Source organism: Arachis ipaensis, chromosome B4 (assembly GCF_059453495.1).
Source record: "Arachis ipaensis isolate K30076 ecotype BB chromosome B4, ASM5945349v1, whole genome shotgun sequence".
Taxonomy (NCBI): Eukaryota; Viridiplantae; Streptophyta; class Magnoliopsida; order Fabales; family Fabaceae; genus Arachis; species Arachis ipaensis.
The window spans coordinates 97,398,199-97,421,311 of NC_142439.1; the positions used below are offsets into that span (position 1 = coordinate 97,398,199).

General features: G+C 36.3%; 1 non-coding gene across 1 annotated transcript; it reads left to right on the top strand.

Moving 5' to 3' along the window:
• Positions 1-4,796: 4,796 nt before the first annotated feature.
• On the top strand, positions 4,797-4,904 carry LOC148568490 (small nucleolar RNA R71). Its single transcript, XR_015881451.1, has one exon. It is a non-coding gene; the product is annotated as a small nucleolar RNA R71 (small nucleolar RNA).
• Positions 4,905-23,113: the final 18,209 nt, after the last annotated feature.

Sequence of the window (23,113 nt, forward strand, 5' to 3'; positions counted from 1 at the left end):
GAAGGTCAAGATGAACACGAAGAACAACTTGAAGATAAAGATGAACACCAAGAACAAAGTTTTTTGAAAAAAAAAATTTCTTTAATAACTAAATAAAAACTAATAACCTCTTAATTTATGAAAAAGACTAAAAATAAAAACAAATAAACAAGCAAAAAGCAAATATTTACAATAACCAATAATAAGGCACACGTTTGCAATTCCACGGCAACGGCGCCATTTTGAAAAATGAAACTCTCGCGCGATCTAGAATTTTCACAATAAATTCGCGTTGTAAGTATAGCTTCTAGACCGACAAGAATTCCTTTCTTACAAAAGTTTTGTTTGTCACTTAAGCAAACCCAATAAAATTGATAACCGAGTATTTAAACCTCGGGTCGTCTTCTCAAGGAATTTCATGGAGGTATGACTTATTATTAGCTATGAAAAAGGTAGAATTTTGGGTTTTTAATGTATAAGATAAAAAGCAAGAATAGCAAATGGCAAGAAAGTAAATTGTAAGGAATTAATTTAAATAAATAATAAAATTCTTGGCAAGGTATAAGAACTGGAAGTCCTATCCTTATCAATTGTGATGAGAATTGGATTTTTAATCCCACTTAGTTAACCTTTACTAAAGCAAAGGGAAGTCAAGTGGACTAATTAGTTTGATCCTCAAGTCCTAGTCAATCCCTGTGGGAAGACTAGCTTTAGAGCAATCTAGATCAATTAGTAATCTGCCAATTTCAACCACTACTTTATTTGATAACTCAAGCGTCACCAATTACTTAACCAGAGCTAAAAGGGAAGAGAATCTACTCGAATGAAAATAATTTGGATAAATCGAAAGCATTCATAGCATAAATAAAATAATCTTATAACTGAAATACCTCAAATTATATTAAATAGAATATTCAAATCTAACATGGAAAAGTTCATAAATTAAATTGGAAAAATAAATAAAAGGAACATTGAACCTGTGATGAAGAAGAAATAATCCTAAATCCTAAAACTAAATCCTAAGAGAGAGGAGAGAACCTCTCTCTCTAAAAACTACATCTAATCTTAAAATTATGAATTATGAGCTGATTGTTATGAATGAATGGATTCCCCCACTTTATAGCCTCTAATCTGTGTTTTCTGAGCCGCGAACTGGGTCGAAAACATCCTAGAAATCGATGGAGAAGAAATCTGCCACGCTAATTTTTGTTACTGCAATGCGTCCATGTGGAGCACGCGTTCGCGTCGCTTAGCTTTAGAGAAACTATGATATATTATATATCAAATTGAAGCTCCGAACGTTAGCTTTCCAATGCAACTGAAACCGCATCATTTGGACCTATGTAGCTCAAGTTATGACCATTTTAGTGCGAGAAGGTCAGGCTGACAACTTTGCAGTTCCTTCAACTTCTTGCATTCCTTCCACTTTTGCATGCTTCCTTTTCATCCTCCAAGTCATTCCTGCCCTATAAACTCTGAAATCACTTAACACACATATCAAGGCATTGAATGGTAATAAGAGAGGATTAATATTAGCAAATATAAGGCCAAAGAAGCATGTTTTTAATCATAGCACAGAATCAGGAAGAAAAATATAAAACATGCGATTTCTATGAATAAGCGTGAGAATAATGGATGAAAAACCACTCAATTTAGCACAATATAAACCATAAAATAGTGGTTTATCACTGGTCCTCTCACAATTGGAGCTTGAGTCAGGGCGATCTTCAGCTTATCAAACGCTTTCACACAATCCTCACTGAACTCGAACTCAATATCTTTCTGTAGCAGTCTAGATAAGGGTAATACTACTTTACTGAAGTCCTTGATGAATCTCCTGTAAAAACCTGCATGGCCTAGGAATGACCGGACTTCCCTCATGGAGGAGGGGTAAGGTAAACTAGAAATGACATCTACTTTTGCTGGATCTACTGAAATACCAGTTTTAGAGACCACATGTCCTAGAACAATCCCTTGTTTTACCATAAAGTGACATTTTTCAAAATTCAATACAAGGTTTGTACTAACACTCCTGTCTAATACTCTAGCTAAACTATCCAAGAAAAGGTCAAATAAATCACCATATACGCTAAAATCATCCATAAATACTTTCATACAGTTCTCAATAAGATCTGAGAAGATACTCATCATGAATCTTTGGAAAGTAGCAGGTGCATTACATAAGCCAAAAGGCATCCTTTTATATGCATACGTTCCAAAGGGACATGTAAAGTGGTCTTTTCTTGATCTTCAGGAGCTATATGAATTTGAAAGTAAACTGTATAACCATCTAAAAAGCAATAATGGGATTTACCTGACAGGCAATCGAGCATCTGATCAATAAATGGCAAGGGGTAATGATCCTTGCGAGTAGCTTGGTTGAGACGCCTATAGTCAATGCAAACCCTCCATGAATTCTGCACTCTTGTTATCAGGAGTTCTCCATGCTCATTCTTTACTGTTGTAACTCCAGAATTCTTGGGCACCACTTGTACTGGACTGACCCATTCACTGTCTGAGATGGGGTAAATGATATCTACTTCAAGTAGCCTGGTTACTTCTTTCTTGACAACTTCTAAGATGGTAGGATTCAATCTTCTTTGGGGTTGACGAATAGGTTTTGATTCCTCTTCTAAATATATTCTATGCTCACAAACTTGAGGACTGATGCCTACTATATCCGCCAAGCTCCATCCAATTACTTTCTTGTGCTTTCTTAGTACACTAAGCAGTTGTTCCTCTTGTTGAGAAGTGAGTTCCCTTGCAATGATAACTGGGAACTTCTGATTATCCTCAAGGTAAGCATACTTGAGGTGTGGAGGAAGGGGCTTCAATTCTGGGGGCTCTTGGCTAGGCTCTGGATTATCCGGGGCTAGTGATAATGGTAAAGTATCTTCATTATGTTCAGAGGGTGTCCCCACACTTGGACCTTGCTCCATGTGCTTCTCTTCTAATTCTTCTTGGTGAACTTCAGCTATAGTTTCATCAATGATGTCACACTGGAAGATAGAATGATCTTCCGGAGGGTGCTTCATAGCTTCATTTAAACTGAAACTTACTGTTCTGCCATCTATCTCAAAGGAGTAAGTTCCTGAGAATGCATCCAGCTTGAACTTTGAGGTTTTTATGAATGGTCTTCCAAGAAGGATTGATGACGGTCTTCCTGAGTCATTAGGGGGCATTTCCAGGATATAGAAGTCAATAGGAAATGTGAGCCCCTTAATGCTCACTAATACATCTTCAGCAATTTCAACTACTGTAATAATGCTTTTATCTGCTAATACAAAACGAGCTGTCGACCTTTTTAAGGGAGGGAGCCTTAGAGTATCATATATAGACAATGACATTATACTAACACACGCTCCTAAATTACACATGCAATCAGAAAATATTACACCTCTAATGGTACAGTTTACCATGCATGGACTTGGATCACTACATTTTTCAGGTATACCTCCCATTAAAGCAGATATAGAACTACCTAAAGGAATAGTTTCTAATTCATTAATTTTATCCTTATGAATGCATAAATCTTTCAGAAACTTAGCATATTTAGGTACTTGCTGAATAACATCAAAAAGGGGAACAGTTACCTCAACCTTTTTGAAAATTTCTACCATTTTGGGATCAAGTTCCATCTTCTTTTTGGACTTCCTTGAAAGATGTGGGAATGGGATAGGGATGGCGCCACTTGCAGCTTCTGTATCCTTTGGTGGTCCATTCCTTTGCTGAGCTACTTCTTCTTCAACCTTGTCTTGTACTTCATCTTCCTCTTCAGCATCTTCCATTTCAGCATCTTCTACTCCCACTGAGTCTTCAATTGGGGCATGTTCTATTGGGCTTGGCTCCTCCTGATTCCTCTCTGGCAGTGTGGTTCCGGACCTTAAAGTGATGGCATTGATGCTACCCTTGGGGTTAGGTAAGGGTTGAGAAGGAATTCCACTGGAGCTTAAAGGTTGGTTAGTGGAAGTAGGTAATGAATTTATCCGGGCGGAGAGAGCTTGTAAAGTGGCATTCAGACCATTTAGAGTAGAGTTCAGTGTAGTCTACATATCTTGTTGTCCTTGTGCAAGAGAACGAAGCATCTCGTTATTTGATGAGGAAGTAGGATAAGTGATCTGTGGTACTTGTTGTTGGTTTTGCTGGGGTTCTTGTGATTGTCTTAAGTGAGGAGCTCTGTAAGGTTGCTTCTGATTCTGCTGTCTATTGTTGTTATTCCACCTCTGGTTTCCATTGTTGTCTCTACCTTCTCTGTTATAGTTGTCCCTCCAGCCATGGTTGGAATTATCTCTCCAACTTTGGTTGGAGTTGTCTTGCCATCCTTGGTTATAGTTTCCACCTTGGTTGTAGTTGCCGCCTTGTTGATTGTATCATTGATTCGGGCGGTCCTAGAAGTTATGAGTAGCTGCCACAGTATTGTCTTCTTGTTGGAGCTGCGGGCATTCATCAGTATAATGACTATAATCAGCACATATGCCACATACTCTTTGGGGAACTAACTGTTGGCTTTGTTGTGGTGGGGAAGGCTGAGCTTGTTGTTGTTGAGTCAACTGTAATTACTTCAGTAGGTTGGTCATTTTACATATACTCTGTGTAAGAGTAGTAGTCTCAGTGCTAGAGGAAACTTCTGCAATGACTTTTGAGTGGCTATTCATGTGCCTGTGATTCTTGGTGGACTCAGCTAAGTCACTGATTAGTTGCCATGCTTCATCTGCGGTCTTGTACTTTTTCAGAGAACCATTACTAGCACCATCTAGTGTAGTCTTATCCCGAGGCTTCATGCCTTGAGTGAAATAGCTGATCAACACTAGCCTATCAATCATGTGATGGGGGCATGTGTCCAGAAGGTTCTTAAAACGCTCTCAGTACTCATAGAGAGTTTCTTATTCACCTTGAACAATGCATGAGATCTCTTTCCTTAGTCTGTCTGTAACTTCAGCTAGAAAGTATTTTTCCAAAAATTCTCTTCTAAGCGTATCCCAGTTGGTAACAGTCGCTTCAAGTTGGGAGTAGTACCACACCCTCGCCTTTTCCTCAAGAGAAAATGGGAAGGCAGTTAACAGAATAGAAGTTTCATTCGCACCCTGACGCCTAACAGTAGAACAGGCTGTCTGAAAATCCCTGAGGTGCTGGATGGGCTCCTGAGCAGGTAAGCCATAAAACTTGGGCATCAAGTTGATTAGTGCAGTCTTCAGTTCAAAATCTGCAGCCAGAGTTGGATGATGCACTTGATATGGCTGCATTGTAAAATCTGGGGCTCCAGCTTCCTAGAGAGTAATCCTCCTAGGTGCTGCCATTTTATCTGCACGTGAATTAACTAAATCAGTAGTAAAGGAGCTTGTTTCGCTCTCGGATGGCGGTTCAGATTCGCCCTCAGATGAGACTGGTGAATCGATAACAATCACTTCACCACCCTCAGAGGCTAACCGACGTCGAGCTCGCCTAATACGTGAAATAGTTCTTTCAATTTCAGGATCAAATGCAGCTAAGCTCGGATCAGGCAGTGATCGCGTTATTCAATGAGAGAAACGTATAGCTCATGGTAATAAAAATAAAAATAAAATATGCAAACAAAAATAAAAATATGTACACTAATTAATAATTTAGCACACAATTGCAACTCCCCGGCAACGGCGCCAAAAACTGGTGTGTGGCAGAAGTTAGGCCAATTAAGAGATTATTGAGCTAAGAACACACAACCTGTGAATGTTTTAGCCTAATTATATGGTTACATTATTTAACCATGATTTTTATTCTTGTGTGTTTTCTTCTCTATGAATGCAATCTTTGGTTTATTCCATTCTATATGTCCATTATTTAGCGTATATTAATGCAATTAGATGATTGAGGTCATCATTTGATTTTAGCTCACTTATCCCAAATAGCCTTCCATTTCATCTACCTTTGTTTTCCACTTTGAGCCTTTTTAACCCCCTTTTTATTCTTTATATCACCACATCACTGGCCTTAAGTGGAAAAATAATTAATTGTCCTATTTGAATCTTTAGTTAGCTTAAGATAGTGAGTGTGTGTTAACTAAGTATGGGGAAATGTGGGAACTTTGGTTGATGAGAAGGTGTTTTATTTTTACTGACAAATATTGAGAATTTGGGTGCTTACTCATGTGAAATTAGAGAAACCATATGCATTGATATATTATGCTTTCAATTATATAAAAAGAAAAAAAAGAGAAAAAACAAAAAAAAAGAGAAGAAATAAATGAATAGAGGATAAAATTACCCCAATGTAAGTTCAATACAAAGATCAATGCATATGTGTTGGAATTAGAATTGATACATGAGTGTGTGAAAATATGCAAAAGTGAGATTTTGTGTGGTTAAGCTTGATTTTAGAATTGTATAGAGTGTGTGCATGTGTTAGGTGAGAACTCAGGTTAGTCAAAGATTCAATTGATAGCTCACTTGGCTATATATATATCCTCACCCTTGCCTTAGCCCCATTACAACCTTGAAAAGCCCTCATGATAATTCTATTTTACACTAAATATTTGTTGATTGGTTAGATGAAGAACAAAGTTTTAGAAAGCATGACTAGAGGAGATTCGAGTGGATTAACCCTAAACACTTGAGCGATTAGAGTGCATATACACATCCGGTGAGGGTTCAATTGCTCAATTCCATATATCCATACTTGATCAGTGCTTATCTTGCAAGTTTGTGAACTCTTTTGAATAACTCAATTCAACTGTGAATGTGTTTTGATATCATTGATTTAGCCCTTGATTGTGCATATATGTTTCCTTTGGAAATTTGATTCACTTTGACTACATATATGTTATATATATATATATATAGTAATTAGAATAGCTAGACGCATGTAGGTAGCTTGCATTTAGATAGGTTGCATTGCATAAATTCTACCATTCATCTTCACCTCCTTCATAGCTTCTCTAGAGCTTAGCATGAGGACATGCTAATGTTTAAGTATGGGGAGATTGATAAATCACTATTTTACAGTTTATTTTGTATTGAATTGAGCGGATTTTATTAATTATTCTCACACTTATTCATATAAATTGCGTGTTTTACATTTTTCTTCCTAATTTTGTGCTATGGTTGAAAACATGCTTCTTTGGCCTTAAATTTGCTAATTTTAATCCTCCTTTATTACCACTCAATGTCGTGATATGTTTGTTAAGTATTTCCAGGTTTACAGGGTATGAATGGCTTGAAGGATGAAGAGGAAGCATCTTAAAGTAGAAGGAACACAAGAAATTAAGGAGCTGAGAAGTGAGGAGCGACGCGCATGCATGGCTGACGCGTGCGCATGACTTGGAGCATTTTACAGTGACGTGTACGCATGACTGACGCGTACGCGTGACCAGCAAATTCGCACAGCAACGCGTACGCGTGACTCACGCGTATGCGTGACAAGCGCAGAAGTCCAGCGACGCGTACGCGTGGCCGACGCGTACGCGTGACAAAGCCACCGTTGGAGGGAACGTTGCCAAACCAACGTTGAGTCCAACGTCTGCGATAATTTTTTATTTCTGGAGTTGGAAAAATTTGCAATGACGTGTACGTGTCGATGATGCGTACGCGTGAGGGTGAATTTTAGCAGTCTGACGCGTACGCGTGGGCGACGCATACGCGTGACAAGGCGAACGTTGGTGCACCAACGTTGAGTCAAATGTTACTGGCAATGCCCAGATTTCATTTTTCAAGTAACGTTTGACCCAACGTTTGCCCATAAACGTTGATCACCAACGTTGATACCAGCAACAATACAATTGAGTACCCTACAGAATACAAAACATTAGTTTGCCAAACGTCCCTCCTCAACATCATTGAGAGCCACTTTAACTTGCTTCAACAAAGGCCAAAAGCCCAATCCAAAGACTTGAAGACCAATTGAGGAAAGTGTATAAATAGCAGAGAGTTTAAGTTAGAAAAGAGATTGGGATCTGGGGATCCAGAATTAGAAATACTATGTAGTTTACTTTCTCTGTAATTCAGTTACTTTGAATGCACTTTTCAATTTCAATTTCCATTCTTAGAGTTATGAACAACTAAACCCATTTTTATTGGGTTAGGGAGCTCTGTTGTAATTCAATGGATCAATAATAGTTTTCATTTATCTTCCTCTTTCTTTTCTCTTGATTTTACTTGAAAGCTTTCGATCTTCATTCTATTGAGTAATTGTCTTGAGAGAGAAATTACTCACACTTGGATTTCCTCTGAACCTTGAGAGAGGAATAAGGAAATCATACTAGAAATGCTTTCTCACATCGGATTAGGTTGGGGGTTGGATGGATTTAGTGACATGTAATCCTACCAATACTTTGATATATGAAAGTGTGTGGTATAATCAGTGACCAAACTTCATCTCTTCCCATGAGCAATTAAATCAAGACATTGGACAATTGTTCAAGCTTAGAGAGATTGGATTGCTAAGACATTAGGATCCAATCACCTAAGATTGTCAAGAAGATCAATGAATGCATTGATTGAGGAAGAGATTAGAATGAACTTGATTCGGAGAATGCAATATCTCTTAAGCCCAATGAACCTCCCCATCTCTGATCTTTCCCAATCTCTTTAATTCTGCTATTTACATTTATGCTCATCACCCCATTCCCATTTAAGTTTCTGCAATTTAATTTCCTGCAATTTACTTTCTGCAATTTAATTTCTGCCATTTACATTCTGCTATTTACTTTCCTGTTATTTACTTTTCCCGCCAATTTAAGTTCTGAAATTCTCAATCCCAATTTTGCTCAGTTCAACTAGAACACTCCTCTGATTAAAGTTACTCAACCAATCAATCCCTGTGGGATTTGACCTCACTCTATTGTGAGTTTTTACTTGACGATAATTCGGTATAATTGCCGAGGAAAATTTATTGAGAGACAGATTTTCGTGCATCAATGGTTACTTTTTTTATCTATCGGGATGGTTGAGTTTCACTGTAGAGATTCCTGTTTGAGTTTGCCATGTTGTTGAGTTGTTTGAATATAATCTTCTTTGCTAGGTTTTATATTTGATTACAGTTTTTTGTGGGGTGTTGTGATGCATTGTGCACTAGTTGATCTCTTGAGACAATCCAATTTGAGTTCATTTCAGTATAATAGTGCTCTACAATGGCCTTAATGTTGATAGTAACAACATGTTGCAGCAGTGGTCCTCAATTTGATCAATTAATTGAGTTTTTAGGTATTGTTGGGATTGTTATTTGATTCGATGATGTTCTCGTTCTTTTATGGTTTATTTAGTTGAGTTTTTTGTTTAAAGACATATTCAATCTTGTGTATTTTTTGCTGCAGTGGTTAATTCCTATCTGTTGGGAGGACCATTAGTGGATGTATGCGTTTGACATGCCAGCAAAGCGGCTTGTGATAATCAACAGTTTGTATTCTATAGCGCCTTATGAGGAACGGGATAAACTCGATGCATATGTGGTAACATAATATCTTTCCTGTACTTGCTAGAGATTTGTAATACTTAGTTCTATAACACATTATCCGACTATATATTTGCCTATTTTCCAGAGGAGACTTATTGAAGACATGGCTAGAGTTGCCATCCCCGCATACGTGCGGACTACAAATGGCTCACCTTGTTCGTACGCCAGTGTTCCAAAGCAGCCAAACAAGTGAGTTGAAAATACATTATAGCTTCTTGTTTTTTTACATGTGGCGTACTTTCTATAACATTCTTGTCATCCCGATTGTACAAATATTTTTCTTGTCTGTAGCTCTGATTGTGGCATCTACGTTATTAAATTCATGGAGAATTGGACTGAAGGCCGTCTGTTTGATCAATGGGACGAGGTGACTTTAACGAACTTTTTGGCATATATCATGTGTAAATTAGAACACATATTACTGTCACGGTTCTAACATCTAACTCATCATGGAAATCTTCATACAGGATATCCTTATATCAATCAGGTTGAAGTTGATATTAGACATTGTCTATAGACCACAAATTGATCAGGTGCTTTCATTATTAGAGGACAAAGTTGAACCTGTACGCCGCAATCAACCACGAAACAAAAGAAAGGAAGTGAAATCACCATTCACAGCACCTAGCACGGGGACGTTAATACAACGTGCCAAAGGATTACCGAATGGGAAAAAGGTCAAAGACAGAAAAAAAAGTAGCATACTTAGGTTTAAGTATAATATTAAAGCTGCCTATTTGGCTTATTTACTGGTTAGAGTCTTGGGAATTTATTTATGAGATAGTAGGAGGACTTATTTGTGGTCCTTCTTTTATTTTTTGTACTTTTGTGAATCTGTTGGTCTACAATCATTCAAGCATGACATACTTACGAGTGAATCAAAATGATCATCTATTTTGTATACGAAAGTAAGCATCTAGATACATATTGAACCGAACATCTAGTATATTATGTCTTAATACAAGAATTTCTCTTTCGTATTTCAAAGTAGAATGACTTGAATTTGTTAAGTGTCGAAATCATGTTCATGGTTCTTGACCTAAGATCCCGTGATTCCCTTGGAATACCTGCTAGAGTGAACACGGGTTGAAGCCCCAAAAACAACCATCTACGTATACAATAATAGTGAACATCCGATTATGTATAGACATGAACATCCAACGTATGTGAGTAAAGATAATCATATAATAACTATATAAAACAATCATCTGCATACCGTATGACTATGTAATATAGCATATGGAAACTAGTAACACAATTAATAACCATACTCGTAACTTAAAGAATAACCATCCAGCATCATATGCAACTAAGCATCTGAGTTACTCTACATTAAATTGGTACATTGAAATTAATCAAGTCTAAATTCTTGCAACAACTACAAACAAACCTGAAACTTATATTTTCAAAAAATAAACCCACTCCTTCCGTACAACAATAGCATCACACATAGCATTTGCATGTAGGAAAAATACTATTTTCATTTACACTAGCTAATACATGAATAACCATCGAAACACTATATCCATATAGATAAAAAATTAACGTTCTCGAATCCATGTCCAACAGATACTAACTATTGCCAAAGGAGTTTAACAAAGATATGAAACCACTAAATTATTGGGGCTCATTCCGGCCAACGGGAGCACCGAACTCTATATCCAGAGGCCTCCGAATGAACAACCTGCTAAGCAACACAAAAATATGACAACAATTAACTACTTGCACAGTAATATACCAAATAACCGTGCAAGGTTAGATTAACACAAACATATACCGGGGCGACATTCTTGTTCTTCCTCCGAGCAGATCTCTTGAAGGACTTCTCCAAGGTAATGCCAAGCCTCTTACTCTTTGGCCAACCATTTGTAGTGACCTTTGACAGACCTTGAATGTCACCTAGACCCACCACGCTCGAACTCTGTGATCCAATGCTTGCATGGGTATCCGCAACGCTCTTGGATAGCTTCTTGGCACGGTGCTCAGTCAGCTTGGCCCTTGTTTCTTCCAAAGCAGCATGCAGCAAGACTGTTTCGTCGCCGTCACAGATGAATTCCTGAGCAATGTTAAAGAAGTGTGCACATAATCTTCTGAATGCAGTATGACTCTCATCCGACCGACTTACGTCGTGACTACTCTTGACATAAGTATGCTTGTGCCTTATGTTCTTGCTCCAACGAGGGAGAACATAGCAGGTAGATACTTTATACACTTTGTACGAATGGAAAACTGCAAAGCAGTGATAGCACAACATACCTGAACTCTCAAAAAGATTGCACTCACAGGGAACCTCCTGCGTTGAACGGTCAAAGTAGACGTCGTATGCAACGCAAATAGTAGTATCGTTGACTAATTTTTCCTCTTCCATCTTCATGCATACCGAGTCCCCCTCTTCAGTAACAACGAAAACTCTGCAATCAGCCTTCTTTACAAACTCAGTTTGAACATTCCTAAACATGCTGGTAGTGTACCCCTTTTGAAATTATCTCTCCATAGGTGAGCTCGTTGCACACGGGATAACCCCCTCGAGTCTGTTGCATCATCCTCCAATTCTCTCTGCTCCTTGATTCCAAGCACATTGTCATACTCGTAAACAAATTGGACCAAGCTAGTCCTGCTATGTAGAATCCACCGTAGAATGCGTGCATACTCTCATCCTTTGCATACCCCTCATAGCAGCCCAAAATTCACCCTTGAAAAATATGGGAACCCATATGCGTCGGTCGTCATAAAGGTCTATAGAAAACAAACTATTCTTAGCACAGAGACCTTAAACTGAACTCACTACTACAAAACAAATAAAGCCAAGCACCAAAGACTTATCAATTAAAGCACGTAATGTATGTAACTTTATAGTAACGAACCTGACAGCCATGTGTTGTTATGTAAGTTGTACTCATCTATAAATTAGACCAGTTATCCTCAAATGACTCTACTGTCCGAGAATTTCACACAATGTCATTAAGATCATCATACAACTCTCTGTACCGATAATAACCTCCAAGCTTGTGGGATAACTTCTTTATAATGTGCCAGATGCACCAACGGTGGCGTGTATCGGGTAGGGCCTCTCTAATTGCACTAAACATGGATCTGCATTGATCGGTGATGATCTCATGTGGAGCAGTTCCTATGCACTACACCCATTGGCTGAAAACCCACTCATAACTTGGAGTTTCCTCATTTCCTAGCAGAGCACAGCCGAGCAGGGTCGACTTACCATGGTGGATGACACCGACAAATAACGCAAATGGTAACACATGCCTACACGCAGAACAACCACATATAAGAAAACCCGATCATGACCATAACCAAAAAAAAAAATTAGAAACCTCCAACATAACTACGTCATACCTATTTGTACTATATGTGCTATCAAAGGATACCACATCTCCGTAATATTCATACGACGCCCTGCACCTTGCATCCACCCATACTGCACTCCTAAACTTACACTCGTCCAAATTCACTGTGTAGAAGAAGTTAGGATTGATCTCTTTCATTCACATGAAGTAGTTCATCATCTCCCTAACATCTGCATTCACGTTGCTGGTTCAGAGTCTTGATGTAATGTAGTTTCTTAAATCCCTTTCTGAGAAGCTCAGGTTCAACGGCCCCCCAGCTTCATTAGCCAATGCTAGGAATATCTTGTTTAGTCGAATCCCAGCCTCATCATTATCCTCAATCACGTACTTCACATGCATGGTCAGCTCCCTATACTCATGGTAGTGCATCGCCTTTTTCGCTGAACATGGGTGCGAGTGCCTCAACTCAACCTTCAAGAAAATCCAATCTTACTTCTCCCTATCAAACTTCACATATAATCTTGCCTTGCACCCAGCGGCAGAAAATGTATTCTTCCGTGTTAGTGCTTTGACACGAGTCCCGCAGAAACCGTCCCGATTACGGTGGATAGCTTGGTTAATGGGTTCCTTTGTCATCTTGTCACATGTTGTCTTTATTTTAGTTGCAAACCCGACTTTCTTTGCGTAGTTAACATAGAATTCCTGAGCCAGTTGCAATTGCGCAAACCGCATTCCAACTCTTAGTATTTCATCTTCCCGAAGGCAACCGTGATCTGGTAACTAGGTTTCAGTTGAAAACAAATATCACTCAATGCCATTAATGGTAAAATCAAACATGCGGTTCATGACAAAACAAAATTAAACTACAGTCCAAAACTCATAATCAAGATCCATCTCCTCACTTCCAACCTCAGTAACATCCGACAGTTGCATGGCCTACAATCGCAAAATAAATGCACAAATCCAAAGAAACAAACTAATTAGATACCGCACGATGAACTAAATATCATGTACATAAACCCCACTAAACAACTAAAACAATGTGACACAAATACAAATCAACTCCATCATCCTACCCATTTTAGCATGGAAGTAGATGCATAAATATCACCTAATAATAGTATTTGACTTAAGAATTTAATTCATCTATTATATAAGTATTATATCTATTACTATTCTCTTTCACAATAACACTATAAATTAGATAGATCACCATGCAGTCTATAAAACTAACATGCACTTAGTTCAGTCCTCGGTTTCAATGCCCATGGTCACTAGAGTTGGTTTTTTTATTGATTCTCTATCTATTTTGTTAATCATATATATATACTTAATTTGAACATGTAGGTCGAAGATTAAGTAGACCATGAATTGATAACTCTTGACTATTTAATAAACATTTTCAGAAATAGTCTTAATAATAATAATAATAATAATAATAATAATAATAATAATACCATTAACTGAATTTTTTATTCAATATACTACACTAATAATGTTCCAGCAAGGTCTCCAATGTAGTCAACTCTTATGCTTATACATGCAAGGTAAATTTGCTTAAATAAATACATACATTCATATAGGAGAGTACAAAATGTAACTAGTTTCAGCTAATGTCAAATATATATGACATGATTCATTATCACATGCAAATTCTTCATACATATAATCGTACCATGAATTTAATACCAGCACAAAATTAGTTGCATCAGGAATGATTATGTTGCATCTAGTTAACCAGTTAATCTAAAATAGAACACTCCACTTATACTAATAAGTATAATCATCTAAATCATATAGAAATAAGCATCTGTCATCAATATTTCAACATACATTGTTTACCTTATTAGATTGCTCACCCTCCACAACAAAATAGTTAGGAACGTTGTCATGTGGATTCGATGAATTGTCGTTACCGACGGAAGATGGAACACGACATAGCAGTTCACCGAAATTGCACTCCATTTACGATCTTCCGAGGGATGATAGACGTATCAAAAGAAACACACTTGTGACCCCTCTATCTTGCGAATGACGACGTCGGAGGGACAAACACGTGGGCTGTGAAGGAGGGGCTGCACGACTGGAGCGATGCGGGACTGCGGGAACGACGCAAACAACCGGACGGTGCTGCTAGGCGTACGCATTTGTGCACGTCGGCGTTAGCCAGATCTATGTCGGACGGCGGCTAGTGTCTATGTGGCGGTGCAGCACCGATGAGATAGGAGGAGACCGGGCGAAAAGGAGGTAACAACAAATGGGGAGAGAGAAGCCGTTTTGGGTTTAGGTCACTGACAGGAATCCTTATTTCCTTTAAATTTCAATTTAAAAACTATTAAAAATTAATTAATTAATTATCATTTGATTTTAATTTTAATTTAACTCCTATTGTACACATTATACACTATATACATTGGTTCCTCATATTTTCTCTAGTTATAATTATTAGTATATATACGTGTATCAATTGTTATATGAGATTAAGAAATACACAACACACTTTTTCTTCAATCTCTGTGTTTGTAACAGACCAAAACAGAAAAAATAAATAAAAGAAAAATAGGAAAGGACAAGTTTTTGGTGAATTTAATTTAGTTATAACATGAATAATTTAGCCTTTAATCAAACCACAATGTGAATGGTACCTAAAAAGCAAGGCTCAGTTAATGCAATTTAAAAGAACACACCTAGAATGATGCGCTTACAGCAACAACACTTGGTACAAAATTAGGAACAATCTAAACATCAGCCTGTTTAGCTTTTAAGGAAATTCACTCCCCTTAGGAAGGTACTGCAGTTGTGAATTCATATAATTAACCCTTTGTGCAGTTTTGTGCATGTATATTCAAATTTCAAAACTATTAGCAAAAGTCGTTTCCTCTTTATTGATATGCTTCAGAATTCACCAATTATAAAGTTAATTTAATTGAGCCAATTCAGCATCTTTTTTAATATTCTTTGCATCAATCAAAACTTGAACTGGAGCGGGTTCAAATTAAAAGAAGGAAGATGCTATAAACATGACTTTGAAAACTAGTAAACAAAAGGAGAAAATTCAACAAAAAGGGAAAGGAGGAAAGTAATAAGGGTTAGCTTTGCCTTTAATACTAACTCAAAATTCTTGAGGCTTAAGCTTTCCTATTTCCCTCTCACTGTTTTCAAAATTTTTGTTATAACAACCGGCATCATTAGCATATAGGAAATTTGTACTATTTTGGGACTAAGAAAACCTTGCAAGGAAAGTAAGAACACATGGTATTGGAGATCGATTATCATGATTTATTTGGTTTATTGATTTGATCATGATCTCAACTGCAACTGAACTATCTTAGACTAATATCATTTTCATTTGGATTTATGAGTGATCTGTCTCAAGTGAGATTGTTGCGCCTTTAGGTGAGTTGCATGATCTGATTCATTTTTCGTTTAACATTCTTCAGAAGCACAAAATATTGGGTTATTGGTATAGACTTTATTTCTTCTCTTTATCCAAATTATTAGGGGCGTAAGTGAATACAATTAACCGATTGTCCAATTAAATTCAATTCAACCTAATTATATTGGGTATTATATTCACAAATAATTGGGTCTAATCGGATTTAGGGTTGCAAAACCCAAACCGATTCCATTACTAAATTACCTAATATATTATATTAAAGAAATGAAAAATATAGTATTTATATAAGTTTTACTAATTTTAATTTCAACTCAATTACCGTTTTTCTTTTCCCTCTCTAACAATTTTTTTTAGTTTTTTTTTTATAAATTTAATTCTTATCGAATATTTGATTATTGGAACCGTTCCAACTCAAATTTGATTGATTTGAATTAGTTTAGATTCAATCACAAAATATACTAACTTTATCTAATTTAAATAGATCATATTTAATTGATTCGGTTTTTAAATTCATCAAAATTTGACTTAATCCGATCCGATTACACGGATTTAAATTATGTCATTGTTACACTTAATATTGGTCATTCTGCTTTTATCGTAATTTCAAATATTGGTCATTTGTATCGCAATGGCAATGACTTTAAAATAAAAGAAAAAACACTTCATTTTACTCGTTTTTACTTTTTATAAATAGAGAAAGTATTGGGAAGCAATATTAATTATGTACAATAATATGTACAATAAATTAGAAAAAAGATAAAATTAAAATTAAAAATTAGATCATTAATTAATTATTTAATTTTAAATTTTAAAATTTTAAAATTAAAATTAGTATTTAAATCCATTCATACGGTTATTTATAATCTTACCGTAATACACGTCCAAAACTTATCGTCATCTTCTCCGGTTCTCACCTCGCGTCACTGAATTTCTCGTCGGCCATACCGAGGCCGCCGCATCCTCCCACCGACACCATCCTCATCTCTGCCGGTCAGCCCAATGCGCCTCACCCTCCGACGCTCAGCCTAACGTTGATGCCGCTGTTTTCGTGCCTCTCTTCCCAACCGGCTTTGTTTTCTCCCATTCCTTCAAACCTCTTCTCACCGATGATACCACCATGCTCTTCTTCTTCTTCGGATTCAAGTATGGTTAGCTTCTTTCATGATTTGAGCCCTATGCTTCACAACAGTGCCAAATAAATAGCTCATTATACATATTGTACAAATACCCATTGACTCCCTAGCGGGACTCAAATAAATATTCATCAGTAAAAAATAAAAATAGTATTTAGTCTCAAAAAAAAAAATAGTGATTAATATCTTTACAGTGTTGACCAATTTAAGGTTTAAATTGGACTATGCTTAGCACGAGATTAGAAAAAGAAAAATACTAAAACAAATGAAGGTTAAAAAAAATACGAAAATGACCAAACTAACCCCACCCCCGAAGGCCCCCAATTATAATTTATAAGCATAGTTCCAATGCACCATCTTAGCAGTTTGATTATGATTATTCCTTTGGAACCCTAGCTTATTGCCTGAAATCTCTGAATTACCCGGAACCCTGTTGCTAAATGACTTTGTGGTCCTTGGGATTCCCTTTTTCATGAGACATCTACAGACAGAAGCATCCCTTTATAAGGGTATCCCTTGCTACCTTTTCCTCTAACACTGTCTTCCCAAGAGTCAACCAACTTTAATTTCTTCTTTTCTTTTGTTTTGAATTCTGCTTCACCACACAATTCAAAATTTCCAAATAGTATTACAACGATTTTTCACATACTATTTCTTCTACTTTTTAAAATAAGCGTCTTTTTATTTTCTATATTTATTAAAAAAATAAATATATGTAAACAAATTTTAAAATGTTATGTAGACATTGGATCTTATCTAAAAAAAAAATGTTACATATTAGAATAGAAATTACACTAAAATTTGGCTGACAAAATAATACATATTATGAAATATAAGAATTTAAGTTTTTAAAGGTCACTTCTCTCCATTAATTACAAGCTGGAACTTGAGCTTATGAAAAGTTTAATTTCTTGGAACCATTTTTTTTTTCACCCTTATAGTTATATAGAGCTCCTTATTAACTATTTTTCACTCCTTTGTCCCTCGAAAAGGAAGAAATGATTTAGTATTGATCGAAGCCTTGAAGGACATAATGGAAGGATTTTTTATTTTATTAAATTAAAAAATATAATAATTACTGAAATGAATAAATTAAAAAATTATTACCGAAATTCGCGACCTTATTTTATCTCGTTCACACTGTAAACGAGATAATTTTACACATATCTCGTTTACAGTGTAAACAAGATAAGGCTAGTGCACGCTTATAAATATATGTCGTTGACAGTTTGATTGGGTTCTAATTTGACCTTTTCAACCACTTTCTCTTCTCTATTACCCATTTATGACCATATTATCGACAAATACTGCGATGGCGCGCCAAGCGGAAAATGATAAAGACATCAACAGGCTGAACGAGACTTCGAATTATGCCGAGATAGCCGACTTTGAGGTTATTCTGTTGTGTTGAATTTTGTGCAATCCCATATAGATATATTTTTGTAAGTAGCAATGGTTAGGGTAGTCGCGAAGAACTAGAATATAGTTTGTAGCAGCATTAGAAATAGGGTGCTGGTAGAAATTTGGAACTCTATGTTATTTTACTTGTGGTAGGTTGTTACTACATAATTATTAGTTTAAAACTCTATTTTACATGTGGTACGTTGTTACTACTTATAATCTTCTATTTAGGTTTTTTTGGTAACAAATATGTTAAAATTAACAGAATAATATTTGTCTTAAAAACATGTAATTGAAGATCTAAATATTTTCTTAATTAGAAATATCTTTAATTTAGGAAGAAATATATGTGTAACTTTAATATTTGTTATACTAAAATGATCTAATTACGAAACTAAAAACAGTACAAGAATTTAATAAAAAAATGGACTCCGATTTAAAAATTCACTGATAATACAAGGATCGTTAAACGTGGAAGACCCAATAAAAGTTTTAAAATTATTTCTTGATAATTCTGAATATTTTTTTTCTTCAGAGGCCTCGCCTTCTACTACCCTGGCGAGTGAGTCATATACCCTTTCTCCACCTAACGCCATCGTCCCGTATTTAGTTGAGGGTGGATTCGGCGACATGGTGCCCCTCGGGAATTTCACATTCGACAATTCCCTGATTACGACATTCGTGGAGCGATGGCATCTCCCGCGGGGTGAGGTCACTATCACCCTACAGGACGTGGCGTACCACCTAGGGCTGCGAGCACACGGGGCCCCAGTTGGTGGTGCCAGGCTTCCGGTGGCTCCACAGTAGGCGGCGCAGAGGAAAGGAGTCGTTCACGCTGAAGCTTGTGTGGCTGCAGGACTGTGTCAGCCAGATGCCCCCTACAGATGACCCAAAGACCCTTCAACAGTACACCAAGTGCTACATTATGTTACTGATCGAAGGATATCTGATGACGGACAAGTCGAACAACTTGGTCCACTTGCATTGGCTCCCACTTCTTCAGGACTTGGGGCGGCGCCAAGCGTTGTCCTGGAGCTCGGCCGTGCTTGCCTGGACGTACCAGTCACTGTGTTTGACGGCACACCGAGGTGTCACGGACATCGCCGGCTGCACTCCTCTATTGATGTCCTGGATCTACCAGAGATTTTCTAAGTGGTGTCCACCAGATAGAGGGATCTACATGTATCCTATGGCTGCAAGGTAACAAATGTTTATTTCTGTATTTAGTTATTAGTTTGTAACATTTTACAACCTGCTACATAATGAACTGCTTTTATTCTTTTGGTTGGTGTCAGGTTGGTTGGATTGCAGCGGCAGAGCAGAGATCAGCATGAGGCCAGAGTCCTGCGATGGAGAGTATCGATCGACCGGTTACGATTCGATGAGGTTAGTACCACGTTTACCACCATCACATTTTCATTTTAGTCCTTTATGTTGCCTTCTTTTTGTCGTGCTGACTATTAGTTCTATTACGGTTCTTTCAGTTTGTATGGAGACCGTACGAACGACTTCTACAACCTTTTGTACGTGATGCTCACGATGGCAGAAATTGACAAGTATCGTGTATCCTTGAGAACTGCATTGATGCATTCCGGCAGATTTGTCGTCATGTGACCAAATCGACGTCCATTATTGTCGCAATGTTGCAGCCAAATCTCTTTGTTGAAATGACTAGCCTAGTCCGCCATCGCCGAAGAAACCCACTCGTAGGTTGACGACATTGCACATGGTACTTTAATCGGTCCGATTCAATCACCCAGTACTCAGCACTCATGCGAATACTGTAGTTCTTCACGCCCTGCAGCACTGCATCTCAGCATTTGAATCTGTGGCAGACCTGAAGCTTTACCCCACCGTCTAGGTTGTAATCATCTTCCCCCGTGTTGAAAAACGGTGTCCTCTCATGTATGGCATCCAGATCCAATGTATGATAGTGACTTGGTACTGCTGATAGCGTTGGAATTGGGTGGGGGGGGGGCAAGACATGGCGCGCCGCAGTCTCGGCGGACATCTCCGGTACAAACTTCTCCTCATCACCCCTTCAAACAAATCACTATCAGCACTATCCGCCACGTAATCTTCCTCTGACTCTTCGTCACCCTCCTTCACCTCTTCCACTAGAATGGCGACATGAATGGGTGGTGGTGCGAGAGGTAGGTCGTCCTGTACACATGTTGAGTGTACAGAACCACCACGATCAACATCTCCAACTTCGACGGAAAGTTCCATCACTTCTTTCGTCATGATTTTTCCATGGATGTCGAACATGAGTCGCACATGCTCGTCCCCTAGAAGTCGAAATAGTCGAAACCGAAAAATTCCATTACCCATGGGTGCCAGCAACCTATACCCCATCCTTCCGACCTCCTTCGTTTCTGTGCCACCGAGGTTGCTCAATATCAAACGCTTCAACTCGAACAACGTACTTAAACGATAAGTCTGCAACAGTATCGGATTCTCGCACTCAAATATCACCCCATTGTCTCTATTTTTCATACGACAATTGATAAACACACACAACTATGTATACACTGTTACTGACCATTGTTGCCTTGTTTTTGTGAGAAAAACGGGATAGAAGAAGATATGAAATGTATGTGAAAAATGCCAAAGGTTATACATCCTTTTATAACTACTGATAATTTGTCTCATTGTATCTCGTTTACACTGTAAATAAAATAAGAGAAGATCGCAAATTTTGATAATAATTTTTTAATTTATTTATTTCAGTAATTATTATATTTTTTATTTATTAAAATAAAAAATCCCATATTGGAGCGCCGGCATAACAAAGTGAAGACATTGCCCTAATCTGTAATAGTAGTAACTGATTAATTGTTAATTTACACAGCGGGTAACTAATCAACCGGAGTTAGCTTGAATTATAAAACAATTTAATGTATTGGCTAAAAAGTATATATATAATGAACAACAAATTTGATAGACACCATAGCCAGATGCGTCGCTTACACGATTTCCCATGAAATTGTATCTTATGTAAATTTTAAACAAATTACATTAATTAATACCCTCTTCTGATCTTGGATACGTAGTACTTTAAACAAAATCAGAGAAAATGTTGAAAAGTTAACCAACATTTGCTCCACTAAAATAACATATTTACGAATGGTGAAAATTCAAATGAAGTTGATTTCATGTGAAGTTGATACATAAAAATTGTTAGATAATTTGATTGATTTGACTAAATTTTCATCTAATTATTTTTGAGTATCAATTTTACGTGAAATTAACTGTACCCGAATTTTCACTTTTACAAATAGTAATTTTTCTTCGTTCTAAAATATTTTATGAAATTTTTTAAACATTTTAATATCCAATTATTTTTCATTCAAAATACTATATACGTTAATACACATAAATACTTGGGATAATTATTTCTGTGTCCTTCCAAAATTAGAAGGTAAGTTATTCTTTTCATCCATTATTACATAATAATATGTTTGTCTGCAATGGTGGAACTTGAAACAAAATTTTGGGGGCTCAGATAGAAAATAATTGTCAAAATATTTTTGATATGGACTCCATTTAAGATAAGTTCGTCTAATCTCATCTATTTGGTTTGGGTGATATTGCCAAATTTAAAGCCGTTTCTCAAGATCTCGTTCCAAAAATTTAAGGTTAAAGTCATCAGATGTAACTTTTTGAACTTTTGAAGGTTATATCTCACTTTCTTCGTGATTCATTAAAGTAGAAGAACTATCTACATGTATTGATATTGTAAAAGTTATATGTTCTCCTTCTTAAATATTAGCCTTCCTTTTAAAAAATGTATCAATTCTTTGATTTTTCATTATTATTTTATATAAAAATTTGATTATATATCCTATAAAATATGTAAAGAAGAAGTTAGAAGGACAAATATTAAAATTTATAATATTTATTGATTTTTTTTTTATCAATTTATACAAATACAATAATATTAATACTTATGGAATGTTTTATTATTTTTTATCATATAAAAAATTAAATTAAATAAATAGTAAAATATAAAATAATATTAAATTAAATAAATAAAAAATATCTAATTTTTTATATTTGAACTTAAAGATAGAGAGAGTGTTGTTTATTGAACTTATTAGATATTTTAAGTCATAGTAAAGTATTTAAGTCAATTGAACTATTTTTTATCTTTTGAAAAAGTACTACTAAGTTTTTTATAAAAAAATTTGGGAGGGCCATAGCCCCCCTTGTCTGAACTAAACTCCACCACTGTTTGTCTGCACACTTTTATACAATATTTGAAATAATTATACATTCAATAAATCAAATATATATAGTCAGGATAAAAATAAACTCTTTTTTTGGTGACTAAAAAAATATTTTATATATTAAATACGTATATAATTAAATTTATTATATATATATATATATAAAGATAAATTATCCTCTAATATTAGAAAGAATAATTGCTAAAAAAATAATTATTGAATAAATTATTATATATTTCTGTATAT